This window comes from Elephantulus edwardii, unplaced genomic scaffold (genome assembly GCF_000299155.1).
Source record: "Elephantulus edwardii isolate Elephantulus edwardi_28Jun2011 unplaced genomic scaffold, EleEdw1.0 scaffold00078, whole genome shotgun sequence".
Lineage (NCBI taxonomy): Eukaryota > Metazoa > Chordata > Mammalia > Macroscelidea > Macroscelididae > Elephantulus > Elephantulus edwardii.
In genome coordinates, this window is record NW_006399828.1 from 11,592,199 (window position 1) to 11,600,870 (window position 8,672).

At 36.1% G+C, this 8,672-nt stretch overlaps 1 pseudogene; it reads right to left on the minus strand.

The window, feature by feature from the left end:
- LOC102844633 overlaps positions 1-8,672 on the minus strand; it is a 23,185-nt pseudogene that overhangs the window by 1,493 nt on the left and 13,020 nt on the right.

Here is an 8,672-nt window from a genome sequence, read left to right on the forward strand (position 1 = left end):
TTGGAGGCAAGGATTCTGAGGCTCCGTCTAACATACTTTGGACATGTTGTGAGGAGAGATTTGTCCTTGGAGAAGGACATCATGCTTGGGAGTGTTGAGGGACAGCGCAGGAGAGGAAGGCCCTCAATGAGGTGGATTGATTCAGTGACTGTAATAATCAGGATGGGAGTATCAGACACAGTGTGATTGGCACAGGACAGAGCAGAGTTTAGGGCTGTTGTACATAGGGTCCCTATGAGTCGCAAGCGACTCGAAGGCACATAAAAACAACAACAGCAACAACAACAACATGGAAGTTCATGGAGTGGAGACCTGCCTTGTTGCTAACATCGCTTGTCATATTGCCTGATAAAGTTCTTCACGCAGTTAAAAAAAAATTTGTAGATGAAGACAAGAGAAAGAAAAGAACTCTCACAGGAGGGGGAAGGGAGAAGAGATTAAACTATGAACCTCCTACTCCTGAGTACTGTGCATAGAAACCAACTACTGCTTCAGGTGAAGAGCATGGCTGCAATGGCTTAGTCTACTTTTCTTTACAAAATTTTAGTGATATATTGTATATAACCCAAAGTGCTTAAGAAACAATTTACATGTTTATTGGGAAAGGATTCCAACTCCTGAGGCAGTTTAGCTTGTGCTAACTAGATATATGATTTAATTCTGTTGTGGTAATTATTTGTCATGTTCGCATGAACAAACATATTTGTGATCATGAGGAGTGTAAGCCTGAAAACAAACTAAAATCAAGAATAATAAGGTAGACAGATAGGAAAACATCTTAGTACCTCTGGTATCACTGGCATAATAGATGATGCTTCATTGGGGACAATATTTATAGAGGTGACATTTTGAGTGAGATGTAGAAGTTCTATGATGCTAAAAATTATTTAACTTGCATACTTTTTATTTACAACCAGTTCTCCTGACATTAGTTCCCTTTCTGAGACAAATACTTAGTTCATTTTCTTACTGGGTAAAAAAAAATTAAAAAGAATAGTTTTTATACAAGACTTCTGTGATTCCTCTGTCAGTCTTCTATATTGAAAAAATGTTCATTATTAGGAAAATGATAGGATGTGTACATTTTTAACACATTCCACCATAAAAGTATAGGAAAGAATAATTGGGAAAAAAAGATAAATTACATAGCTATAGAGGTAGTCTGGTAAAAACATAAATTTATTCTTTCTGGTTTTTTTTCATGTGTTTGACAATATCACAATTGTTCTGCATTAGAGTCAGAACCAACTCATAGGTGACCCTCCATTGGGCTTTCAGCGGCAGTAAATTGCACTGTTGGAGATGAACTACCCTTTTCTCATGGAGCAACTGGTGGACTTGAACTGTAATAAAAAAAGTAGAATTTTTTTAAAATGCAGATAATAAATTGTTTGAACCAAATGTGATAATGAAAATTATGTCAACATCAATGATTTATTTATCATGAACACCAAACCTTGTTATATTTAGGGACAAAATAAATATTTTTGTGAATGTGTCATCTAATATATATTGATATTGCATTGCAGCATAATGCCAGAGATCTATAAAAAAGAGGGGGAAACCCAAGTAAGCAAAAACCCAAAAATTCCAAAGTACCATATCATAATAAAGACTCAGAAAAACCCAATGCTATCTAGTCTATTCCAACTCATGGAAACTCTTCCCAAAGCTGTCAATTTTGCTGTGAGCTGACTGCTTTTCTTTCTTCTATAGAGAAGCTAGTGATTTTGAACAGTATCTTTTCAGTAAGCAGTCCAGCACCAGGACTCTTTCTTCTAGAGAATCTCTTTCAATCTATGTGTAACTGTAAACTTACTAAATTCATTAAATAAAGTGATATGTATCCCAAAGTAATGCATTATTCACTAACACCATATTTATTATCATATTGTTGTTGTTTTTATCATATTACATTTACAACTATAGAAAAACATTCATATCACAAAATACAGATTTGAAGTATAAGAATATTATAAGAAATTATACCAGAATGATTCTTAATGATATACTAATTTAATCAGTTTATAAGAAGTTAGATCTTCAAAAAGAATTCTCAATTGTTCAGAGACCAAATCTATTCTGCCTTTAGTATAGAACGGATTGGAAAGTTACAAAATATGCACACTAGAGTTTAGACAATGAATACAGAGTAGGCAGCCTCACTTTAATTTCTTCTAGTCAATTTCACTTTTAGTTCTCATGAAAGGTACCTGAACTGCCAGTAGAATATTTAAATACTAAAGAGAACCATTTTTACTTATTTAAGATCCTAATATGATTTATATTAATTCTCCATTTTATGCTATCATGAGATTTAGGAACTACATTTCCTAGAGTGCTTTTTCTTGAAACTCTAAAAGAACTTTCATGGATCATAAGCAGCATTATTTGGTGGGAATGCAAGAGTGTAGAATATTTTAATAGAATAAATTTGGTTTAAGTTTGACATACATTTTTTGTTAAATAAAAGACCCAATATTTAATCACTAACAAGGTATTACTATGGGTTAGCAAATTGGTTCAGCCAATTGGCCCTTCTGAAAATAAACCCCTTATTGAGGTCTATAAATGGTCAATTAATTACTTTTCACTTCCTGTCCTTTCATTTTCACACACCCTTGAACTTACATGTTCAGAAGAACTCTCAAAATTTACCAGTGAATAAAAGTGCCTGAAGATTTTAGTTGTCATTTGTGAAAGTTTGTAATTCACCACTTTCTGGCATTCCCTCTTTCCTTCAATTGCTATAGGTTCCATTAACCTGTGCTGTTTAGTGATGATACTAAAAAATACCCTGTAGCTTCTTATATTTATACTGCCATGATTTGTCAAAAAGTATTTTTTCAATAATAAAATTTTGTTGAAGTACTGATTTTTTTTCCTTACTAGAATATAAAATAAAAGTAGAAAAAAGGAAGTTAAGAAGACAGTAAGGGAGTGAAAGAAGAAACAGGGAGAGAGGAAAGAAATAAGGATGGATGGAAGCAATAAAGGAAAGGTGGGGGAAACCCCAAACAAACAACATATACAAGAAAATTACATAACATTCATTCTGTTTATGAATCCACTTCACACATCATGGTGGTTTTAATGTATTGAATAAGCCAATGATCTTAAAGGTTCAAATATTGAGAGATAATTTTAAATATTTATTACAATAACATCCTTTACTGTAGTTCACTATAATTTATGGCATTCAGTGCCTTTGTGAATTATTGCTGCTATAATGAACATAAGAATAATATTCGTTCACTGAAACTTCCTCCCATCTGCTTTGTTCTGTCTCATAGCAACTCATGAGTGTCAAAATATTAGTTGAGTCACTCTAACCTTTCTGATAATTAACCTCTTATGAGATCTATAAACGTTCAGTTTCTTTTCTTTCACTACAATTCTTTTCATTTTTGTTTACATCCATTGGGTTTCTGAGATTATAAATTACAAAAATAGGGAGGATAATTTTCATTTTTCTCCTAATGGATTCAAATCTCAGAAATTTTGCAGGCTTTGGGTTAACAGTAAAATTTGTTACATAATATGCCATTGAATTGATTACAGCTCATAGTAACCCTAAGAACAACTCATCCATCTGAATCTTACACTACCCAGTGTCATCCTCATTTTCTCTGTTATACATAAGTCCATATACATTATTTACGGTGACTGTATCAATCGATCTTGTTCAGGATCTTTTTCTCTTTCACTGACTCTTCATCATTCCAACTATGATATCCTTATTCAGGGACTGTCATCTCCTAACAACATGCTCAAAATTTTTGAGACAAACGTTCACTATTATTGCCTCCAAGAAGCACCCTATTTGAACTTTCTGTTATATATATTTGTTCTTCTTTCAGTCCATGTTTGTCGTTATTGTTAGGTGCCTTCGAGTCGCTTGCGACTCATAGCGACACTATGTAGAACAGCCCTAAACTCTGCTCTGTCCTATGCCAATCATACTGTCCCTGCCACTCCCATCACGATTATCCCAGTCACTGAATCAATCCACCTCATAGAGGGCCTTCCCCTCCTGCGCTGTCCCTCCACCCTCCCAAGCACGGTGTCCTCCAATGACTGGTTTCCCCTCGCAACATGTCCAAAGTATGTTAGACGGAGCCTCAGAATCCTTGCCTCCAAAGAGCCACCTGGTTTAACCCTTTTCAGGATGAATCTGTTTGTTTTCCTAGCAGTCCATGGTACCCTCAATACTCTTTTCCAGCACTACAGCTCAAAAGCATCAATTCTCCTTCTGTCCTCCTTAGTCATTGTCCAACTCTCTGATGAATAACAAGTGATTGTGAAGACCATGGCCTGTATCAAACGCACCATGGTCTCTAGAGAGACACCTTTGCTCTTCAGTACTTTGGAGAGGTCCCTAACAGCAGACTTTCCCATGGCAATGCACCTTTTAATTTCCTGGGTACTGGTGACAAGAGTGTTGACTGTGGAGCAAAGCAAACTAAAGCTGTGAACAATCTCAATCTCTTAACCATCCATCCTGATGCTGCCAATTGGCCCAGTGGTGAGAATCTTTATCTTCTTGACATTGAGCCTCAATCCATATTGGAGGCTGCAGTCCTTGACCCTCTGTAGCAGGTGATTCAGGTCCTCCTCAGTTTCAGCAAGCAGGGTTGTGTCATCTGCATAACGCAGATTGTTGACAAATTGTCCACCAATCTTGACCCCACATTTCTCCTCATAGAGCCCAGCCTCCCAGATAATCTGTTCTGCATATAGGTTGAAAAGGTATGGAAATAGGATGCATCCCTGGCATATGCCCTTCCCAATTTTGAACCATGCAGTGTTCCCTTGCTGTGTTCTGACGACTGCCTCCTGGTCCAAGTATAGTTTTCACATTAGCATGATTAAGGGTTCTGGGATTCCCATCCTTCTCAGAGTCAGCCACAGTTTGTTATGATCCACACAGTCAAATGCCTTTAAAATTCTCTCCACAACACAACTCAAAGGCATTAATTTTCTTCCGTCATTCTTAGTCATTGTCAAAATTTCAGGAACATAAGAAGCAATTGAAAAGACTATGACTTGAATCAGATATACCTTGTTGTTGTTTGTTGTTGTTAAGTGCCGTCAAGTCGCAGGCGACTCATAGCGACCCTATGAAGGAGAGTCCTCAACGCTTGGGTGTCTCTCATCCTCTCTCCAGGTTCATGGGGTTTCCGGAGGCAAGCTATTAAAGAAGTGGATGCCACTCCTCCTTCCAAGCTTTTTTAAATTGGGGAGCTCCACCCCACTCTGTCCGCATTGGGTAACCAGCCATTAACACATTTGACACATCAGTGTCACAGTGTTCAGCCTCATGACAACCACAAGTTAACGCTGTACAGCAACTTGTACACCAGGGCTATACACCTAGAGGAATGTTTTACCAACCCGGCACACCCAAATGCTGGCAAAGTCCTTCCGTCAGACCCCCAGTTCATCTGGCATGTCCACTCTGTCGACCCCCACGTGGGTCCCAAAGAACACCAAAATTGCCCTGAGCCCTCAAACATGTCGTGCCTCAAGGAGCCAGAGTCTGGATTCAGCTGACATTAAACCTCCCAAGACTGCTATTAATCTTAGCAGAACAAATAATAAAAACAACTGGATGCAGCTGGATCCTTAGCCACAACTCATAGCAATCCTATGAACAATAGCTTGTCCTATCCTGATCCAACCTTACCATCTCCGACACACCTGATCCCATTGCCAGTCACTGTGTCAATCCATTTCATCCAAGGTCTTCCTCTCCTGCGCTGACCCTCCACCCTTCCAAGGAAGCTATTCTCCAAAGACTGGCCTTTCCTAACAACATGCCTGAAGTATGTGAGATAGAGCTTCAAAATCAGATATACCTTAGTCTTTCAAATAACATCATTACTCTTTAATATGTTATAGATGTCCTTAATAGGATATTTATTTAGTGAAATACATCTTGTGATTACTCGACTGCTGGTACAAGATGAAATTATTGACAAATGCATTTTTCCCCTCTACCTATTGGCTGACAATTTTGTCTTCTTGATATTGAAATGCAATCCATATTAAAGGCTCATGATATTGGAATTTAACTAAAGAAACCAACATCATGTTGGTAAATGTCTACCTTTTAAATTTGATTTAAATATAAGGGTACTTAGTCACTAAACATTTTTAGTTTTGTTTTCAATTGGGTATTAGGAGCTTGTCCATCGTTTTGCTGCAAGGGACCAGGTGGGGTTGAACCTCCAAAGAGAAGCTGCCTTTGAATTAGCAGTACAACTCTCTACAAACTATGCTACCAGAGATGACTTTATATGTAGATTGTATGCTTAAAAAACAAAACTCTAACGTTAAGACCTTCTTTGTAACGGCAACTATTTAAGACAGAATGTAGGATTTGATCTGTTTTTCCCCCCTTACTTGAAAATGTAGCTCATTTCATTATATTTAGGAAGTATATTAGGACAGTGTTCATTATATTTAGGAAGAATGTTTTGATTTCAGCAGAGTAAAGGGATTTCTTGATCTAGATAATTAAACACATATGGCACCAAACAACAAGAACAAGAAGATTATCTGTAGATTAATTTCTAAAAACCTTTTTTTCAATTTACTCTATGCCTCTAGATTGAAGGAAGATAAATATAAATTTTGCAAAGTATCAAATGTGTATTGTGAGTATGACAGGATTCCTATTTTTAGGTACATGTATCATGTTTAGTTCAATACTGGATCTCAAAAGCATTCAAAATGGTATTTAATTAAATAATAAGTATTTAGTAGGAAAAATTTTATTCTGACCCAAGGAAACTTCATTTGTGTCAGAGTAGAACTGTGCTCCATTTGGTTTTCTTTTCTATTTCTTTCCTTTTTTTTTTGGCGGTGGGCGGGGGGTACCATCAAATCGGATCTGACTGGTATAGGAAGAGATTGCCCCTCCTTCTCCAGCAGAGCATCCAGTGGATTTGAACTACGTATCTCTGGGATTAGAGTGCAGCTTCTTGCTGCTACGCCACCAGAGCTCCCTTTCCATTGGATTTTCAGTGACAGTTTTATCACCTGTTTTATCACATTTTATCTCCAAATCTGTTTTGCAAGCCACTTCTAAATTAAATCAAAGATACAAACTTTAGGATAGCAACGATGCACAATAACATTTTCCAATAGCCAGGTATCATGCAAGAGTTATTCCTTATTAGAATTGATGTCTTTGACTTGTGGTGCTAGAGAATATTCAATATCCTGTGAATGGTCAAAAGAACAAACAGATAGATATTAGAAAAAGTGCTGCCAGAATGCTCCTTGGAAGCAAACATGGTGAAGTTTCATCTTTCATACTTTGGGCATGGAGCTAGGTGAGGGTATTCCTTGGAAAGAGACATCATTCTTAAAAAAGATAGAAGGTCAGCAAACAAGAGAAAGACTCCCCACCCCCTGAGATGGATTGACAAGATGACTTCAGCAAAGTGTTCTAGTGTATCAGAGATGGTGAGAATGGCACAGGATAAGGCAGGACTCATAGTTCAGCTATGGGTTGTAGTTGACTCGAAGGAACCTAACACAACAAGTGAATGTCTCACCAAGATTTTGGATGGTAAGGAATTTTTTACTAATTGAAAGAATGACCTGTTTTGGTAAAGTGAGAACTAGAAAAACCCTGTGGAGCACAGTTCTTGATTTGTTATTCACTCTCACATTCATTTGATATTATTGATTTATGCTGGCCGTATAACGAGAAGATTGAGGTATTTTGAAAGCATATAATACTTAAGAATTTTCAAGAGCAGTTTTTTTCCAAGCAATTTACATTTTCAAAGTATATGAATGAGAGTAATTACAATGTGGAAACATAAAAGCATACAGCTGAAATCAATTATAGAAATACTTTCTAATGTATTAGATTTTCAGTGCCAAAAGACCAAAACAAAACAAAATTTTAATATTCACTGAAGGAAAAATCTGAAAACTTAAAGTATAGAGAGTTTTGAAGACTTACATGTGTCATATATTAGAAATTTGTTTACTTTTAAAAACTTTTTCCATGTTAGGCAGAACTGTAAAATATATAAAAGTAAAATTTGTGTAAATAATTTGAAAATTGTAAAACTCATATGAAAGCATTATAACTAATGCCATGAGTTTATTGTCATGCATTGACACTAAATCTCTATTTTATGAGAAAATAATAAGAAAGATATTTCTGTCTTTTTTATTCATTCATTGCTTCACATTTTCCTCTCCCTTTCCTTCCTCGTCCCCTAGACTATTTTGCAATGCTCCTCTTCTTCTAGATTTTTGTAGATACTATTCTTTCTTATAGAAAGAATAATAGTTGTAATATAAGCTACAATTTTGTAAAATCAACCACAACTGTATTAAACAATACTTTACAAGGTATTTATGTTAAAAAAATAAGGAAAATATAGGAAACAAAGACTTTACAAATTATCAAACCATTATATTCACTGAAAGGGATTTCCAAATCCATTGACCTTATTTACCTTTCCCATAAACAAACTTGTGTTAATCCTAATATGCCATTAAATTCAATGCTATGACTCTTATTTTGTACGCATTATAATGGACATTTGTGGGCATGCTTTATAGATTATTTAAAAAATGTAACCTGTAGTGTCTTTATAATTGACGTTGTTGTTATGTGCCGTCGAGGTGCTTGCCACTCATAG